This window comes from Grammomys surdaster, unplaced genomic scaffold (assembly GCF_004785775.1).
Source record: "Grammomys surdaster isolate TR1022 unplaced genomic scaffold, NIH_TR_1.0 271, whole genome shotgun sequence".
In the NCBI taxonomy this organism is placed as follows: Eukaryota; Metazoa; Chordata; class Mammalia; order Rodentia; family Muridae; genus Grammomys; species Grammomys surdaster.
In genome coordinates, this window is record NW_021604712.1 from 501,610 (window position 1) to 521,169 (window position 19,560).

The 19,560-nt window shown below is 41.1% G+C and overlaps 1 protein-coding gene across 6 annotated transcripts in view; it reads left to right on the forward strand.

Moving 5' to 3' along the window:
- The window catches only part of Sv2b (synaptic vesicle glycoprotein 2B), a 172,393-nt gene that overhangs the window by 74,029 nt on the left and 78,804 nt on the right, over positions 1-19,560 (forward strand). The window contains exon 1 of one of the 6 annotated variants that reach the window (XM_028776677.1): positions 12,533-12,747. The exons of the other annotated variants lie outside the window; for them this stretch is intronic. The gene's annotated coding sequence lies outside the window, so the exon portion shown is untranslated. Of the gene's footprint in view, positions 1-12,532; positions 12,748-19,560 lie in introns of those variants that run through there. 6 annotated transcript variants of the gene reach the window in all.

Consider the following 19,560-nt stretch of genomic DNA (forward strand, 5'->3'; position numbering starts at 1 on the left):
TCTATCTATCTATCTATCTATCTATCTATCTATCTATCTATCTATCTATAGTCTTATGAATCTTGAAGTAGTTTCAACTTACTAAGCATCTCAGTCTTGCTCCTGATCTTTCTGCTTGCATCTCCCTAGGGCTGGGATTATAGTCATATGCCACTATGTCCTACTATTCAAGGAAAACAAAAGCTACAGGTTTTGTTGTTGTTGTTTTGAGTCAGGGTTTCCCTGTGTAGCCCCAAAGTCCAGGATGTCCTTGAACTAATGGAGATCCTCTGACTCTGTCTCCCAAGGAGTATTGAGATTAAAGACATATTCCCAGCTCCTTTATTTTAAGAGAAAAAAAGATGAGAAAAACAAATGTTAAGATTACATGAAGAGGAGCAATGGATTCATGGTGGCTAATTGGGTTATTCTTTCTTCATATTTTTATATTTGAAACACTTCAGGCTATCCTAAGAATACTAATGAAAATGATTTCACCAAGGCACTGAGGGTTTTTATCAAAATCATTCTCTGTAGCATTGAGTGGGTTTTGATTACTTCTTTGTGACAGCACTTGGTTTTGCATCCATGATGCATGTGTGTAGGAGTGTGTTTGGATGTCTGCTGGATGGGAGGGAGCATATTGGAGTGTTATGCTGATACCCAAATCTAAAAGCATATTGTCTTTAGATTAGATGCAAAATATAGTCCCTTTTTTGTGTAGAAGGGCTTCTTCTATGGATAACTAGAGCCTGGGCTGCAAAGATGAAAGGTATGGATAGGGAAGAAGACAAGATATTCAAATGGAATGGCATTATGTCCAAGGAAAAGTGACAAGGGCAATTTATGACAACATTTGGGTCTATGTGGATAGTGGGCCCTGTCCCAGAGTATTGTAGCTTAAGGCACATGGTAGGACCTGGTATCTGCAAATTTGAGACTCTGAGCTACATGGAGATAGCTCTCTAGGTAGGACCTGTCGAATTTCCTTTGGCTTTCAAATACACATTTAAGGTTTGTGGCAGCGTAGTCATTATCATAAAATGCAGTTTCCATTTTCAGAATAAAACCTGTTTTATACCATCTAAACTATCTAGAGGTAATCTTAGTGAGTCTTAAGGGAAGAATTTTCAGAAAATAATTTGATTCTTATCTACACCCAAGACTCTCCAGGGACAGAATGAGAATAAATGGCTGTAAGATTTGCTGAAAGGAATATACCTAGTGTAAATGACAGAGTAATGCTGCCATATGCTACTGTGCTCCTTGATCATTGTTGTTGATGTTTTTGTTGGTGGTGGTGTGTGTATTGTGTGTGTGTGTGTATGTGTGCCTGCTTGTGAGCATGTGTTTGACAAACAACATGGGTTTTTCTTCATTGTTGCTCTTTTCTGGGGTATTGCTCTTTATTAAATATTTTTGTGTTAACCACTGTGCCCCAGGGTATGTTAAGGCCTTAAGCATCTTTGAACAAAGCAAATATTTTGAGGATCCCAGTAGAAAGCTGTATGTTTCTTGGGATTTGTTTCTAAGTCACTACTGTAATAGGACAACAAAGTAAGAGCTCCAAGGAAGCATCATGGGACTTGGGTTTCAGAATCCATGTAGGTCAGTGGGTCAGCCATGTAATGAGATGGTAGCCCAGTGAAGTTTATGGACATGTGCAATGTGGGTGAGACTTTGACAGCTTATTCCAGACTGAAGGTTATTTCAAGTCTGTCTGACAAAGATAAAGCAGCTTTGAGCATCTCATCATCTGGGCACTGTGGCATCTTGGGTAGATATATGTATTCTCACTGAGGGACCCAATATATGGATAGACTTGAAGACTGCTAGTCTTCTAATGGATGGCCTGGCTTGACAGGCATTCTCTCATAGTTCAGGAGTCTGCTTTTTTCTTAACATCTGCTACTGTTGACTCGTACTGTCTACATTTGTATATACAAGGTTCATTAGAAAGCACAGAAAAAACCTTGATCCAATACAAGTTCAAGTTTCCCTTATTGTTTATGTTCTAATACTTGATAATTCATCAAGAAATTATGCTTCTGTGGAGGGTACCTGATGCTTACTTTTGACTCTAGTCTTTGCAGATATTGCTTCTGTAGATTACAGGCAGCATTGCTCTGCTCGAGTCAGGAGTTTGACTTTTGGAATTTATTTCTCCTCTAGAAATATTAGGAACTAAGATGCAGTGAGAGTTTAGAAATAGTTATGTTTATGTTTGGAACATATAGCCTTGAAATGTTCAGAGATAATTAAAACAAATGTAAATGCCACTGATCTGTTGATGACTTTTGAACACATTTTTTCTGGAATATCAGAAAGGAAAATATAGGATTCAGAAATAGTGACTGTTAGAAGCCCATGTGTGTGTGTGTGTGTGTGTGTGTGTGTATGTATGTATGTATGTAATATGTATTACATACTGTATTACATATTATGTATTATATAATATATTGTATGATATATTTTATTTATATATAATATATTATATATAATATGTATTTATATATAATACATATTTATATATGTGTTTGTGTGTATATAATATCAATGTATGTATTGAGACAAGGTCTTGCTATATAAAGACAAGGTATTGTTATATAGCCCTGGCTAACCTGAAACTCACTATGTAGCTCAGACTGGCCTCAAAGTGGCACAGTTTCCTACTTCAACCTCCTTAAAAGCTGAGACTGCTCTCAGCTTCTATATGAGTTTTGACATGATCATGGTTAATATTGCAGTCCTGGTCTAACCCATGACGATAAGGTGGGTTGTACTAGGTTGGCTCATTTTGAATGCGTCAACTAGAAACCATTTCCATTCTCTTTGGGCATGAGCTAGATCCCATGGCATCAAGAAAAAAATATGTAAGATAAGAACCCTAAGTCAACCATCTCATGCTTGGCTTTGGTTGCATGCTGGATGTGCTATCAGAAAAGAAAAAGACAGACTGTTGCCTGTCCTGGATGTTCCCACTCTTTTTCTTCATCCATTTGACAACCTTCTAGTCACCCTTAAAAGCTAAGCCCAGGTTCCTTCAGATCTGAGAAGCTAGAATACAGAACCGCCGAATCACCTTTCCCTGGTTCCTCCTACTAATAAACTTTGAAGTTTTAGATTGAGAGCCTTGTTTTATTTTTTTAAGGACATTGTGGTTCTTGAGTGAAGGATAGTGTGTGTGTGTGTGTGTGTGTGTGTGTGTGTGTTCATATTTCTCCTGTTGGCGTCATAACCCTATGAGGTTAGTACAAAGGTTTTTTTTTTCTATTTTACAGATGAAAATTAAAAAATTCAAAAAGGAAGGCATAGCACCCTACACAAGGCCCATCAGGCAGAAGTAGAAGAACTGAGACTCAACTTTAGTTGTCTGGCTGTGGGGTCTGTGTCCCATTGCTTGCTGAAGTATATGGTTATTGAGCTAAACTGCATTACTACACACCACCTGGCCTTGCACCAACTTCTTGTTCCTCCCATAGACCTTTGTAACTCAGTTCACAGCACTTTCCAACTGCTGAGGTCCATATTGTGGATTCACCTTTGGCTTTCATTTTTTTTCCTGTCACACATTTGATCCATCTGCCCATCTAAATGGCTCCATCTCTTGTGTGGATCTTTCTATTCCTAACATGTCCTTGATAAGGTCTTGATCCAAATTACTGCCATTGCTGGGTCAGATTATGTCCAGAGTCTCCTATCTGGCCTCTCTGCTTCCTTTCTTATCTCAAGATGCCCTTCCAGAGTCTGTTTCCAACAAAGCAACCAGAGAAATCCTTTTAGAATTTGCCAAATCTTGTTCATTTTGGTCAATATCTTTCATGTTTTCCAACTTCTCCCTTGCCTCTTTTATAGGACACCGTATGCCTTTGACTGTCTACATGACTCAGCTGTTCTTGTTTGCTCAAATGTTTCTGTGTTCCTGGGGGTCCTCCCTCAATTGTCTACACAACATAGCCCCAATCTCTCTTGTTCTGTATTAACCTCATGCTCCTACATAGTCGTCATTTAACACAGGCAATTTCTTATGTATTCATGCATTGTTTTTATTCTTCTCCCAGAAGTTCTCCCCCTCTCTCTCTCCTTCTTTGCCCTCCCTCCCTCCCTCTTCCTCCCCATACATACACTGACAGATCACCCCAAATGTCTCAATTATTCACCAGAGTAAAACTGCTACAGTACATAGTTAATAATGATTTCTTATTATACTGTTTGTATCTTATTAACAGTTGTATTTCTTATTAACTGTTTGTTAATTTCTCGCCAAAGAATCCTTAGCAAGTTGAGGAGCCATTTAGCACAGAGCAAATTCATCTCTTGGGAGTCTTAGCTTTCTCCATAAAGACTCCATGTTGGACTTAATCTACACGTCTTTCTCCTTGTGGCTTTACCACCAATGAATGACATTCTTGTGCTGTCTAATTGCCACGATTCCCAATTCGATAGGTTTGATCACTGTTATCCTATGTGGTATGTGGTGAAGGTGAGAAGGTAGCTGGTTTTTGGTTTTGTACTTGTTTTAGCAAAATAGGTCAAGTCTTTGTAGTATTCTAAGTCAGCAGGCCTTAGTCTGATCTTTCCTACCACCTGGAATGCCATTGTGTTTTGAAATATCTTGATGTATGTGTGTGAATGTGTGTGTGTGTGTGTGTGTTCTACTTGCATCCAAATAAATGAAAGTCTGAAAGTTAAGGCTAAACTTATTTCATTAATTAATTAATTAATTAATTAATCCACTTTGCATCCTGATCACAGCCTCACCTCTCTCCTGTCCTCCCAGTCCTACCCTTATAAATCCCTCCCCTGATTAACCCCTCTTCTCTCCCCAGAGAAAGGGAAGCCTCACTTGGGTACCACCAAACTCTGAGACATTTAGTCCCAGCAGAACTAAGCACATCTTCTTCAACTCAGGCCCAACTAGGGAGTTCAATTAGGGTAAGGGAGTCTAATGGCAGGCAATGGCAGAGTCTAAAACAGCCTCTCCTCCAATTGTTAAGGGACCCACATGAAAACCAAGCTGCTCATCTGCTACAAATATGTAGGGAGCCTAGATCCAGACCATGCGAGCTCTTTGGTTGGTGGTTCCATCTCTGTGAGCTCCCATGGGCCCAGGTTAGTTGACTCTGTAGGTTGTCTTATGGTGCCCTTCATTCTTTTGGCTCACTCATTTCTATCCTGACTCTTCCACAACACTCCGCTTGATGTTTGGCTGTGGGTCACCTCCTGTTTTCATCCACTGCTGGAGGAAGCCTCTCAGGAGAAAGTTATGTTAGGTTCTTGTCTGCACCATAGTAGACTATCATTAATAGTGTCTGGGGTTGGCTCTCTCCCAGGTGATTGGTCTCAAGTTAAGGCAGTCATTGGTTGGCAATTCCCTCAGTTTCTGCTCCATCTTGTAGGCAGGACAGATTTGGGGTTGAAGATTTTGTGGGTAGGTTGATGTCCCCTCCTTTCACTGGACGTCCCACCCAACTACAGGAAGTGGCCGCTTCAGTCTCTATATCTCCCGCTGGTTGCAATCTTAGCTAGGGCTACTCCCATAGATTCCCTGGAGCCTCCCCCATCCCAGGTTTCCATCTATTCTCAGAGATGCCTCCTGCTGTTCCATTCTTACTTCCAGCCTCTTCAGCACTACTCTCCCCACACCTGATCCCCATCCCTTTTCCTCTCCTCACCCCATCTCCCACACAGTTCCCTCTCTCTATCCACATTTGAAAACTATTTGGTTTTGCCTTGTGAGTGGGATTCGCATATCCTCCCTTGGGCCCTCCTTATTACTTGGTTTCTTTGGGTGTGTAGATTGTAGAATGGTTATCATGTACTTTCTGGCTGATGTTCCCTTATAAGTGAGTACATACCATACATGTCTTTCTGGCTCTTGGGCAGCCATGCTAGGCTCCTGTCTGAAAGCACAACATTGCATCACTAATAGTGTCAGGAATTGCTGTTCTTTATTAGACTAAAGATTTAAAGCTTCGAAGCGTTCTTGTCATTTGAGAAAGGCTGTCCATCTGGGCATACAGTGGGCAATGCCCACTACAAAGCGAATGATTAGAAATCCCTTTTGAGAAAATGTGAATGGAGTTGTAGGTACATGTTTACCAAAGAGAAAATGAATTTTCTTCTGTTTTGTGACATGTTGTCAATGTTACAAATATTTGACCCAGTTTGATGTATTTCCCCTTGAATATATTCTGCAATAGAAAAAGAACATTGAGCAGTAAGCAGACCTGAGATGGGTTGGTGGGGTTGGGATGGGGTCCTCTGATCTTGAAGCTTGACAGATTGGTGCTCTAATGTTAGGATTTTTTTATTGGTGTGCATAATCACTAGTAGAAAAGTGAAGTGTTGCTCAGTGCTTGGGATATGTCTCCCAGAGAGGCTGGAGAGGGTATGAGGAAATGGTTAGGTTGAGAGTGATAGAAAATTGATAATTTTATAATAGACAAATGTAATCAAAGGCTGGGAATGTAGCTCAGTGAGTGAGTTCTTGCCTAGTGTGTAAGAGGTCCTTAGTTAAATTCCCACCCTCATAAGATGGTGGAATTTAAAATTGAATGGTGAGAAGTTTTCTCTAAAACACACTTTAAAAAAATTGTATTGATTATTTTGTTGATTTACATTTCAAATATTATCCCTCTTCCTGGTTTCCTCTCTGAGAAACCCCATCCTACTCCCTCTCCTCCTGCCTCCACGAGGTTGCTCCCCCACCCACACACCCACTCCCACCCCACTGCCCTAGCATTCCCCTATGCTGGGTCATCAGACTTCACAGGACCAAGGGCCTCCCCTCCTTTTGATACCAGATAAGACCATCCTCTGCTACATATGCAGCTGGAACCATGGATACTTCCCAAAAGATGCTCCAACATATAACAAGGACACATGCTCCACTATGTTCATAGTAGCCTTATTTATAATACCTGGAAGCTGGAAAGATCCCAGATGTCCTTCAACAGAGGAGTGGATACAGAAAATGTGGAACATTTACACAACAGAGTACTACTCAGCCATTAAAAATAATGACTTCATGAAATTCGCAGGCAAATAGATAGAACTAGTAAATATCCTGAGTGAGGTAACACAGTCACAAAAGAAAAAATATGGTATGTACTCACTGATAAGTGGATATTAGGAAAAAATCTCAAAATACCCATGATACAATTTACAGACCATACGAAGGTCAAGAAGAAAGAAGACCAAAGTGTAGTTGTCTCAGTCTTACTTAGGGGGGATAACATAATCAAGAGAGGTAAAGGGTGGGCAGGACTTGGGAGGAAGAGAGAAGGGGAGAGGAAAAAAGGTGAGCAGGATCAGGTGTGGGAGGAGACAGGGGAGATGTACAGAGGGTCAGAAAATTGAACGGAGGTGTGTAGCAATGTGGGTTAGGGAACTGTAGGTAGCCAACAGAAAGTCCCAGATGCCAGGAAAGCAAGAGGCTCCCAGATCCAACAGGGATGACATTAGCTGAAGTACCCAACAAAGGGGAGAGAGAATATGTAGAGATCATATCCAGAGGTTAGGCATGGCCCCCAGGATGGGGCAACTCACCCTTCTCAAAATTTTAATCCAGAATTGCTCCTCTCTAAGGGAACTATGAGGACAAAGAGTGGAGCAGAGACTGAAGGAAAAGTCACCCAGAGACTGTCCCAACATCCTATATGCAGCCACCAAACTCAGGCACTACTGCTGATGTGCTTGCTAACAGGAGCCTGATATGGATGTCTCCTGAGAGGCTCTGCCAGATCCTCACCAATACAGGTGCAGATGCTTGCAGCCAACCATTGAACTGAGTAGGGTGACCTCAGTGGGGGAGTTATGGGAAGGACTGAGGAGCTAAAGGGGTCTGCAACCCCATAGGAAGAAGAACAATATCAACCAGCCAGACCTCCTAGATTTCCAGGGACTAAACTACCAACCAAAGAATACACATGGAGGGATCTAAAACACTCTTATGTCAGATATTTTTTTAAAGTGAGACTATAGTTTTGTAGAAGACAGACTACATCAAGGGCAAATCCCTGGCTCAGGAAGGAATCTCCTAAGTCACTGTGCCTGAAAACTGTCTGTACGATGGGCAGGGTGCCCACCAGGAAATGATTTGTCCAATTTGTTAAAGCAGAGGGCACAGCTGTCTAGTCTGTTTAATCATCCCAATGACAGAAAAATAATTTCCTCACTTGCCGCAAAGTTCATGGCTGAGACTCCATAACAAGAAACAGATTAAGAAGAGAAGAAGATGCACATTTATTTAATATAAGTTTTGTGCAGCTCAGTAGGCTTTGGCAACACAACTTCAAAGCCGTGGGAAGATCTGTATATTTTTGTGGACAGTTATGCAAACGTGTGATATGATCTAATGGGGGGGGATAAGAATTGTGCAAGAGGAGGTTTTTATTTTTCTGTTTCTTCTTGGCAATCCTGCCTTCATTTCTTCCAACTCCAGATGTGATGGGAGGGAAGTCACACACTATAGCCTCTGCTGCTTCCTCACTGACCAGGGTGCCACCTTGTAGAGCAGAGTTTCCCAACTATACCCTGTATCCACAGTTTAATCCAGGGCTCTGTTCCACTCCAAGCCCCTGGAACTTTCTCCATGTTCTAGAAACTTGCTTAAGTCTGTACAGCTTGTTTCCAACTCCCCAGCAGATATCACAAAGCCTTCCCCATGCACAAGCCAGTGTATCTGCACTTCAATTTAGATGCACAACATCCTGTAAGTGACCTCTTGCTTCCTTGGATTTCTAGAGAGAAAATCTGTGTGGCTTATGGTAAAGATGTGCTTTTGTTTGTTTGTTTACCATCGTTGGAAAGACAACAATAGGGTGTTAGCTGGTTTCAATTCGAGGAGAAAGTGGTAACAAATCACTTTCTTGATGATAGTGTTTAGTCCTGTGTTGTGGAAAGACATCTTGTGTTTGGTTTCAGGGCTCCTGATGACAAGCAGCCAGCAGCACTGGGGGTGGATCCTGTGGCTGTTTGATGTAGGAATGTCCTTCCAGCAGCTATGTGCCATCTGTTCCTAGTAGCTGGGGGAGGGACTTTGAGAAGCCTATGAAGGCATTCCTGCTGGAGCTCCTCAAAAAAAAAAAAAACCTCTTTTAGTGAGATTCTGTGTGTGTGTGTGTGTGACAGAGAGAGAGAGACAGAGAGAGAGAGACAGAGAGAGAGAGAGAGACAGAGAGAGAGACAGAGAGACAGAGGGAGAGGGAGAGGGAGAGGGAGAGGGAGAGAGAGAGAGAGAGTGAGAGAGGAAAGGATGAAATAATGATGACACAGTTTTGAAGCTGATCTGACTATTGCTTTCAGCTTGGTGGCTCTTTATTTCGTCCCTCTCCTGTTCCCCATCAGGATCCTCTGACACGACAGGGATGGTTTAATAAAGGATGCCATAATGGCTGTTTGAGTTTCCATCATGCTAAGCTTGACTTGGTCAGGAGTCCTGATACATGTTAAATGGGAGGTGTGGTTGGACCCTACCCTCCAGGCCCTCACAACCTAGCAGTCACTGCAAGGATGGAGACTGCACTCTATATCTTGCAGGTTCTTGAAAGATGATGGTACCACACTCTATATCTTGCAGGTTCTTGAAAGATGATGGTACCATTGGCATCTTTCCTTGCCAAGTTTGTAGCATCATTAAAACAGGAAAAGAGGTATGTGGAGGATGTTGTTCTATCAGTTAGGTGAGCCAGTCAGGCATGTCAGATGGAGGTCATGTGTGATATCTTGTGAAGACCTAAGGTCACAACAGAGACAAGGTATTTTACTGGCTGTCTCTGCACCACTGTTCCCACAGTGCATGGTAGACACAGCTTAAGAGAGGAATGGATTTACTTTAGTTCATGGTTTCAGAGGATTCTGTCCATCAGGATGGGGGAAGGAATAGTAGAGAGGCTCAAATCAGTGTGTCTGGAGGGTGTGGCAGAGCTGCTCATATAATGGTTAACCAGGAAGGAGAGTGAGAGCAAGAACAACCAGAAGCTGGTATGTTTTCAAAGATCCATTCCTAGTAGCCTACTTCTGCCATCTGTATCCTGCTCCTCCAAAAACAGTGCCACTAGCTGGAGACCAATGGTTCAGATGCAATTGATAAAAGATACAGACCTGGGATGGAATCTTGCTGGAAGCCTCCTGGCCTGGAAAAGGTAGTGGCAGGGGCACAAAGTAGGACTCTGGTGATGACTTTAAAGTCTGAGGGTCTCAGAGCTTTCTAGCTCTCTAATTGTACTGGAATGCTGATGATACCTTCTAAAAAGTCCTAAAAATCTTCTTCTGAGGGCAAAAGAATGCTGGCTTAAGTGATTAACAGCCTAACAGGAGAGGATTAGGCAATGTGGTCTTTTTTGTATCTCAGCAGGAACTGATGGGCTCTAACTTTTCCCTGCTAGTCTGAAGTCTTAGGAAGAAAAAGGGACACTTGGAGAAAAGTGGTTATAGCATTTATTATTAAGTTGTAAAAAGTTTCCAATAAAAGCTATCTAAGGGGGAAAAGTGGAAAAATCCTACATGGGGAAGAGGAAAAAAATTCTATTCTAATTGGGGAACAGGAAAAAATTCTATTCTATCTACTACTCTATCTATCTACTAAGTAGGGAAAGGAAAAAAAAACATTCTTCAGTACTTATACATCTTTCGGAACACATGATCACATGTTACAAAGTTCATCACAAGTTAACACAAAAAATCAAGTCATAAATTGAAATAGTTTACAACAAAGAATGTTTACATGCATACCCATTAGGAGTAATTATCTGGCTAAACATCCATCACCTGTATAGCTCCACAGGTTCATTGAAGGTTTAAAACTATAACAAAATTATAGTGAAGTTTTGTATAGATAATCCCAGTCAATATTTTATCTTCTTGTCCTAGCACCCATAATAAATTGTTAGTTCCATTTTTATGACTTTTGATTAATTGTTTTACAACCTCTTGCAATGTACTCCGAGTAGGAGAAAGTCTGGTTACTATCTAAGAGCAATTAACAGGTGATACTTGGGAGTCTGGCAGAGTTCTCATCACAGTTTTGACTATTAGAAAAAGACCTAATAGCAGTCCCACTATAAACAAGCTTAATAGTCATTGATATAATTTTAGGATTTCTTGTAGGATCATCATTAAGACTTAAGAAGTCATCTATTTGTCTATATAGCATCACTACAAGACAGTACATCTTTGTGGATCTACAAAGATCTGCTCCAAAGGGGTATGCTATTACTTAGTGATTGTTATATATGTTTAATAATAGGAAAACATATTAATAGCAAAACTCTTTCCTAAAATGAATTCCTTACAGGCTTCCTGAATAAAGATGCACCTGTCACAGATTATATAATAATCCAAAGCAGGCCATTTCAGGATGATCACCTGGTAGTTATTAGCTTGTCCCATTATGGCTGCTGACAGAATCTCTTCTGCCTTTCTCCAGGTTTCTAACCTTAGCAATGTCTTTTGGGTCTTTGGAAACCCAATGGTCTCTCTCCAGTCTTTAGGAGCACTTTGTGAGATTGTGTATTAGAATATCCCAGACATTGACTATAGGCTAATTAAAGCTTTCTTCCTTTGCCGCCTTTCTTTGTTTTTCTAGCATTTGGAGTAGAGCCCAGAATGGTACAAAATGCTAGGCTCTAGCACTGACAGTGTTTTCATTCCTGGCAACACTTGAGCCCTTTCTAATTAGAAAGCTTATACATTGCCAAGGCTGAATTAAAAGTGAGTATTGAGAGAGAGAGAGAGAGAGAGAGAGAGAGAGAGAGAGAGAGAGAGAGAGAGAGACTAATTATACAGAAGTAGTATGCTGGAGTGGAAGGTGCATGTCAGGGCAGAGGGGAATCATGGGACCCGTACCACTTAGGACTTAGTGAGTTTGGGATAATTAAGAGATGGAGGTAGGGATTGTGATGTATTGAAATGAGTTTTAAAAAATCATTCCAGGGAAATAAATGGGGCTTTAGAATCATCTGTGAAGCCTTTATTTATAATTTCCTCATTGAGAAAAGTAAGGAGGTTTTCAAAGGCCCAGGGAATTGTAGGTGGACTGTGTAAGGCCATAGCCAGGCAATAGAGATCAGGGAACCCTAGCAAGCAGAGAGTGATGCCTTAATGGGTCTGAGATGTACAAGGTACCCACTTAAAGCAGTCCTAAAAGATGGGACATCTCTAGGACAGGACAATGGAAGGGATAGTTTCTAGCCAAAGATATGTTCCCTTCAAAAACGAAAAGTATATGAAGACAGAGATAAGTCAACACATGTAAAGTAGGTCTTGTGGCTTGCTAGCTCTCCTCAAAGACTTGCCTTTGAGATATGTGAGTGGAAGAATGGTCCAAAATCTACCTTGATGTCTTTATTAGTCACTCAGGCTTCCTTCTTCTCAAACCCATAGAGCTATAGCCATAAAGTCTCTTGAAGATTTCAAAAATTTCCCTTTATTTTATGTCTATAGATACTTTATCTACATGTATATCTGTATATTGTGTGATTACAGTGCCTGAAGAGCCCAGAAGAGGGTGTTAGATCCTTCGATTATTGCAATCTTCCATGTGGGTGCTGAGAATCCAATCTGGGTCTTCTGGGAGTTCAGCTAGCCCTCTTAACCACTGAGCCACATCTCCAGCTCTCCTTGAGCCTTTAAAGTAGAGATCTCAGTTTTCAGCCTATTCTCGATATTGGCATAGTAATCTAGGCTTATTGGCAGCACTGTCTATTTATTTTCAAATATTCTTCCAAAAGCTCCAGTGACCCAGTTGATGATTAGTTATGTGTGGTGAGAAGTTCTTACCCTTACAGACAGGATGCTATTTTGTGTTTAGTAAAATTTATACCTACTGTCTTGCAAGGACAGTAGGAGCCTGTTACATTCTCTTGGATGTCCCCAGCACCTGACACAGGACATCCATGTGATTCCCAATGTTTGAGAGAATAGATGGAGAGAGCAACAATGGGGAAGGAGTAAGGGCGTTTGTCCAGGGAGAGGCTACAGAAAGAGGGAAGTAAAGCTGAGAGCTGGGATGTGCATTGTTCAGTGAAGGATAACTTAGGTCAAATCAAGTGTTTTGAAAGTCTTAGGAGGCCACTAAGAGAATTTTTCCAGCTGTTCGGAGGAAGAAGAGCCTAGTGGTGTTGGGGTGATTGGGATAAGATGCGTATTAGACACGTGTCAATAGAATGGTGCAGTGTGCTTGTTGCTAGACCTTCTTAGGCTTGGTGACCCGTTGTAGAAGCTAGTCACCAGGCAGTATCTGCTAGCCACTCAAGGAGGGAATCATAGAACTCTCCTTTATGATCCATTTTGTGGTGAGCAAGGGCAATCTCCAAGGTCAGCCATGATTTCATTATTGGCTTCGTGGCTTAAGCTATTTGTTCTCTATTTTTGAGGCATGCTTTCTACCTGTAGAATTGTTTTTCAATCGGCTCTATTTCGGGAAGAAAAAAAAGAAAACATCACATGTCTGAAATGCCCAGCAGGTTATAATACCTCTTCCTTTCTCCAGGATATTGAAGTTTGCTGGAAATATGACTGGCTATTATAAATGGTTTCTCAGGGGAGCTCATGCTCTATCCCATGAGCCTTCACCTGCATCTGTATAGGAGCAGAGGCTTCTACTGCAATAGCTTCTACTTTTCTTTCTAAAGAAAAATTGTCTCTCAGATAAAAGAAACAGGAACAGCATCTGATACTTCCAAATATGACCCCTTCCTTCTCTGTCTGACTCCTAAATTCACTGGTGCTGGTTGCCTCTTTCAGGCTTTGAGGTGTCAGTTAGCTGATGTTTTCTGTTGTCACTGAAATTCTTCCCAACCTGTCTCCACCCTTCCCAACCTGTTTCCATCTTTTCTTTCACATGTATCTTCCCAAACTCACCTACCATGTGGATCCCTTCACTTGATACTTTGACATCACCTGGACTTGCTTGAGTTTACTGTCAGCCTCAGGGTTGGCTTTGGGTGCAGATAGTCTAAGTGATGAATCATAAAGAGGTGTCTTCACTTGTGGCGTGCAGTAGATATTCTCTGTTGGGTAAACTTGTAACAGGAAGCAGACTTATAGAGAAGAGATGAAGATGAAACCCACCTTCAGACCAGGGACAGGGTGATGTATGACAAGCTGACCTTCCCAGTGGCAGTCAATAGACTTCCACGTATAATCTAATTTTCTGATCCATTGTTGGTTACTGGGAACTGTCCATGCAGCAGCAGAAGATGCAGTAAACATGGCAGACAGGCAGCTTGCTGTAGGAGAGTTTGAAGTTGACTTTTGAATTTACTAGCTAAGGGCAGGAGAGTTACTCTCTTTGAGCTTTAGATGCGCCGTCTATGGGATGGAAAAGTAAAGTGATATACATCTGGATGTTGCAAAACTAAAAAGGACAAATTACTCAGTTCAGAAAGAATTCATTTGTACTTTCACCCATTTGTATCTCTGGTGAAGACGATTTCTGTATTCTTCCTCATTTATTTTCTTTGGAAATACCATCTTATGGGCAGGACAAATGGCTCTGTCAATAAAAATGCATGCCACGCAAACCTGAGGACCTGAGGACCTGAGTTCAGGCACCAACACTTGTGTTAAAAGCCAGGCACAGATGTGTGCATCTGTAACTCTAGAACTCTTTGTGTGTGAGGTGGTGGTGGAGACAGATGATCCTCAGAGCTTACTGGCAGCCAGTCTAGCCAATTGGTAAAGTTGACATCAGGAAAATTGTTTGTCTCAAAAGAGAAGCTGAAGCATGAAAAAGGGAAACACCAATTGTTCACTTCTGGCTTACACACACACACACACACACACACACACACACACACAGAGAGAGAGAGAGAGAGAGAGAGAGAGAGAGAGAGAGAGGGAGCACACAGATGTATACCACATGTAAACACTCATATAAAGATTTATACACACATACACACACACACAAACACACATACACACACAAACACTAAAGTACCAGTTAGATGAGTTCATTTAAGAAAGAAAGTACATTACTATTGTATATATTGTATAAATCATAAAAGCAAAGCAAATAAAAATACTACAATATCATGATGCCTTCAGTAAGCTGCTACTATTCCTTTTAAAGTTTCTGAGCTTGAGGCTTGTCCCATTTCATTAGAAAGGACAGTTCAAAAGCCAGCAGGGAGCTGGTAAACCTGAGATGTCATCTCTGATGATCCTTACCTCAAAAGGAACAGAATGACCAATAGATACTCATGTTTTCTCTGTGTAATTTGATGTTATTTAATAGAATAAAATCATCTTGGGCACCACGAAGAGCAACATTGATGCTCTTGAAATGTTCACTTTAACAATGATTCATTTTGGGAACAAAGTATGAATATGTGCCTATGATTCAAGGTCATAAAGGAGATTCAAGAGGTTGTGGAAGAAGGTCAGGAACCTAGACCAAAGTAGCATGGGGAGTCAGGGCTCCAGCAGAGTGGGAGTACCCCAAATCTAAAAGCTCTCCCGGAGAAGACTAAAGATTTTTGTTTGTGTGGAGTGAAGGTAGCATCCCCATTGTCCTTTTGGCTCCATTGTGCTTTGAAGCATAAATGGTGCACGCAGACCAAGTCTTTTCTCTGTGTGGTGTATGTATTTACGCAGAGACAGGGGCTGGTATTTTCACCGTTGAGTTTCTTCTTGGTCATGGACACTGTACCAAGCTTTGTGAAAATGTTGCTTTCATAACAACTCAATAACTAGGATGTTACATTCTCATTTCACACATGAAGAAACCAAAGCTTCCAGGGTCAACTATATGCTCTGATTTACAGAGCTGGCATCTATACGATGTCAAAACTCTGCTACCGACTCCAAGGCAAGAAATGCTGTGGAATAAAATGTGATAAAGTCAAATCAAAGAGACGGGGGGACTGGCAAGATGCCCGTAAATTTGATTTTAGTTTTGAGACAGGGTTTTATGATCTTGCTATGTATCTCAGGTAGCCCTTGGATTTATGATAGTCCTCAGGCCTTCACCGTCCAAGTGCTGGGGTTACAGCTGTGCACTACTACATACAGGCCCATAACTGGGTTTTGTTAGTCTGTATTCTTCAGCCTATCAGATAGCTCAATGAACAGATCTCCTGTGTCAGTACGCCTGCTGACAACTGATAATTCTGTTTTGGATGACCCAACGGTCACTGCTCAAGGATTCCTGATCATTTTGTAGGTTGTACAGTGGGCCAAAACCTTACTGTTGGTACAATCTCTTCTTGGGGAACTCATATTCCTCCTTCTGTAAGTCTGATCACAGTGGTTCAGCATCTCTATATAAGTTTGAGCATCTCTATACGTTTGAGCACCAACTCCTGTTTCCTTCCCGTCTGGTTCAGCTCCTGGAAGAACCTAGGTGTTTGAAGATGGGTTGTCTCTTTGGTTTTGGCTTTGGTTCACAAAGATATGATGATTTGCTTCTAGGGTAAGAAGGCTTACATCAGGGGCAGGCCTTTAATGCTGAAGGAGGGTGCTTACTACCAAAGCAGATTTTAGTGCTCCTTCTGCGGAAGGACAGTCTTATCCAGGAGTATGCATTTGAGCAGCACCCAGAGGCTTTCCTGACTGGGCAGACCACACAGTGAAAAACACTGTTGTGACTTTAGAATGTGGGCAAAAAGGGAACTAACAGACTTTTCATAGAGTAAGGAGTCAATGCTTATGTCATATTAAGATAATTCTGTCAGAGATATTTGTATAAAATAGTATCTGTAAATGTCTATAACCCCATGGATATTATCAGTCTAATAGACAAATACATGATTTTCCGTCTACAGTTTTTCATTTTCTCCTTTTTCTAAATAAAACTCCTTCAAAAGCATAGTATTTATATTACCATATTATTTAACTATATAAATATTTCAAGGTTTATTTGCCTGGCCTCTGTTTAGCATATGAGTTACTTCAATATTTATTATACAAATGATTCTATAATTAATATTCTTCATCAGATGTTGCCCTACTTTCCTATTTTAAAAGCAGGAGACATTCCCCAACTTCAAACTTAGGTCTGCCTTGACTGTAAAGGGTTTGTTTTAATTTCTTGGGAAATAAATCAGGGGGCTATCAGGGAGTTTGGTCTTGCTTAACCCCAGTTATCTCTCACACAAAGCCAGCTTTTTATTCTAGTACAGCGGAACTGAGATGGGCGGTTTGGCTAAGAAGGGTGACATACCTCTAAGGTTATAGCACTAACGGTGTAGCATGGTCCCGAGTGGGGCAAATCCGGAAGTGATTGTTGGAGTTCCAAAGAGTGATTTCGCATTCCCAGCCTGAACAGTGAGTCATGCTACTTTCAACCTGCAGTTGATGTGACCTCTGCCGGAAACATTAGTGTGCTTAAAGAAACATCACAGATGATTAAAACCTATTTTATGTACAGAAACTTGGTAACAATCAAGCTCTCTTAGACCACTAGGATGCTGCCTTTGAAGCATGTGAGAAAGACATGGCGGCTTCCTCGGCATTCACTGATCCAGACTTTTCATTTCATTTTTCTTTTAAAAATGAAAGCATCCATTTAAGCAGTATCAAACCAGTGGGTCTCTTTACAGCAAGGAGGGGCCCTCTGGCTAGCAGGCCTTTTTGACTTGCTTTTAGTGAGGCACTGAGTAAACTGTTAACCTTCTTGGTTGAACAAATATTTTCATAGACCTGCTATGCTCAAAGACTAGGCATTTGGCAATGATGATTCAAAAATGAAGTAAAACACACGGCTGTCCCTATCCTTGACTCATTCATAGATTTCCAGCAGAGAAACACATGGTAAAGAATGAAACATTAATAACTATCATATAATATGATATTATAGAAATATGCATCTGCCAGAGGTCTTCTTAGAGCAATTTTAAGTGTTCAAGAACTATAAGCTATCAAAGTTGTCAGTCTATAAACATCACCTTAATTAGAAAGAGACACTATCCTAGATATTAGGATAAGAAAACTTACATTATATATTTCTAAGATGGCACATGCTGTGTTTGTACAAGTATACAAAAAAGATACTGGAGCAGACGGCTGCACAGAAACCATCCACCACAGTCCCTACTGGAGAGATGAAAGACAGAGGCCTCACAAGTCAGGTGATTGACCCAGGATCCCACAGTGGCTTGAAGACAAGTTTAGAACAGCAGTTCAGTTCTCTATACAGTGGCCTTTCTCATATCTCCTGTGTCTCCAAGTATTTATCATTGGTGTTGACTTCTCAATAAGGATGGAATTCAAGGACAAGCTAGTGTAGGGGCGGTGGAGGAGTCACCTACTACCAGGTTCATGAATGGATGCAGATGTAACTATATAGATAGTGTGTTAGCTTTTTCATTGCTGTGCTCAAAGCATCTGATAGATACAACTCAAGCAAAGAAGGATGTATCTGGGCTCACAGTTTATAGCAGTGATTCTCAACCTGTAGGTCATGACCCTTTTTGGGGTTGAATGACTTGTTTCACAGGGGTCACCAAAGATCATTAGAAAACACAGTTATTTACAATATGATTCATAATAGTAGCAAAATTATAGTTATGAAGTAGTAATGAAAATAATTTTATGTTTGGGAGTCACCACAATGTGTCATTAGGAATGTTGAGAACCAATGGCTTATAGCATTCAGTCCATTAGGGTGAAGAAAAAAATGGAGAAATCCCTACATTATGGTAGACCAGAAAACAGAAAGTGACATTAAGTGTCACATTAAGTCCAGGAATAATATACTTCCACAGATCTTCCCTGAGTAACCTACTTCCTCTATCTAGGTCCCACATACTGAAACTCCCACTGCTTCCCAAAATAGTACTCCCTGGAGACCAAACATCACAATACAGGAGATTTCAGAGATATTTCATATTCAAGCCACAATAGACAAATTGAACAGAGACAATAATAGTTCTGTATGATACAGGAGCCTTCAGGAACGATGGCACAAGAGTCAGGAAGGTCTATAGTGAGGTGTATGACTACAGGATGACTGCAGGATGACTAAGTATGACTACAGGATGAGAGGGGTGGGTTCAATAGTAATAAAACAATACAGGGCCTGTTTATTTAGACTCTTCACAGATAAGGGCAATCATTTCCTCTGGGCATTTGGTGGGCACGTGTAGAATGAAGATTTTGTGACCTACTTTTGTAGTAGGACAAGAGCATTATTTTTGTGAGTGGCTTTGGTGGAGACAGGGAAAAGGAAGGCCAGAAAGACTTTCTTGTGTCTGTTGATTTTTAAAATGCTGAGGTGCCATATTTGGGCTCAGAACATCCTGAACTCCAGCAGCATCTAAGCTCACAGGGATACATATGAGCACCTCTTTGGTATCTATTTGAGTTTACTGCCTCACCTCATTCTTGGTCATGTAGGATAGATGATGATGATCTCCTCCTCCTCCTCTTCCTTCTCCTCCTCCTCCCCTTCCTCCTCCTCATCTTCGTCCTCCTCCTCCTCTTCTTCTTCATCTTCCTTTTCCTCTTCTTCTTATTTCTTCAGGTTTTTGAGATAGGGATTCTCTGTGTAGTCCTGGCCATCCTAGGATTCACTCTGTAGAACAGGATGACCTTGAGCTCAGAGAGATCTGCCTGTCTCTGTTCCTTAGGTGCTGG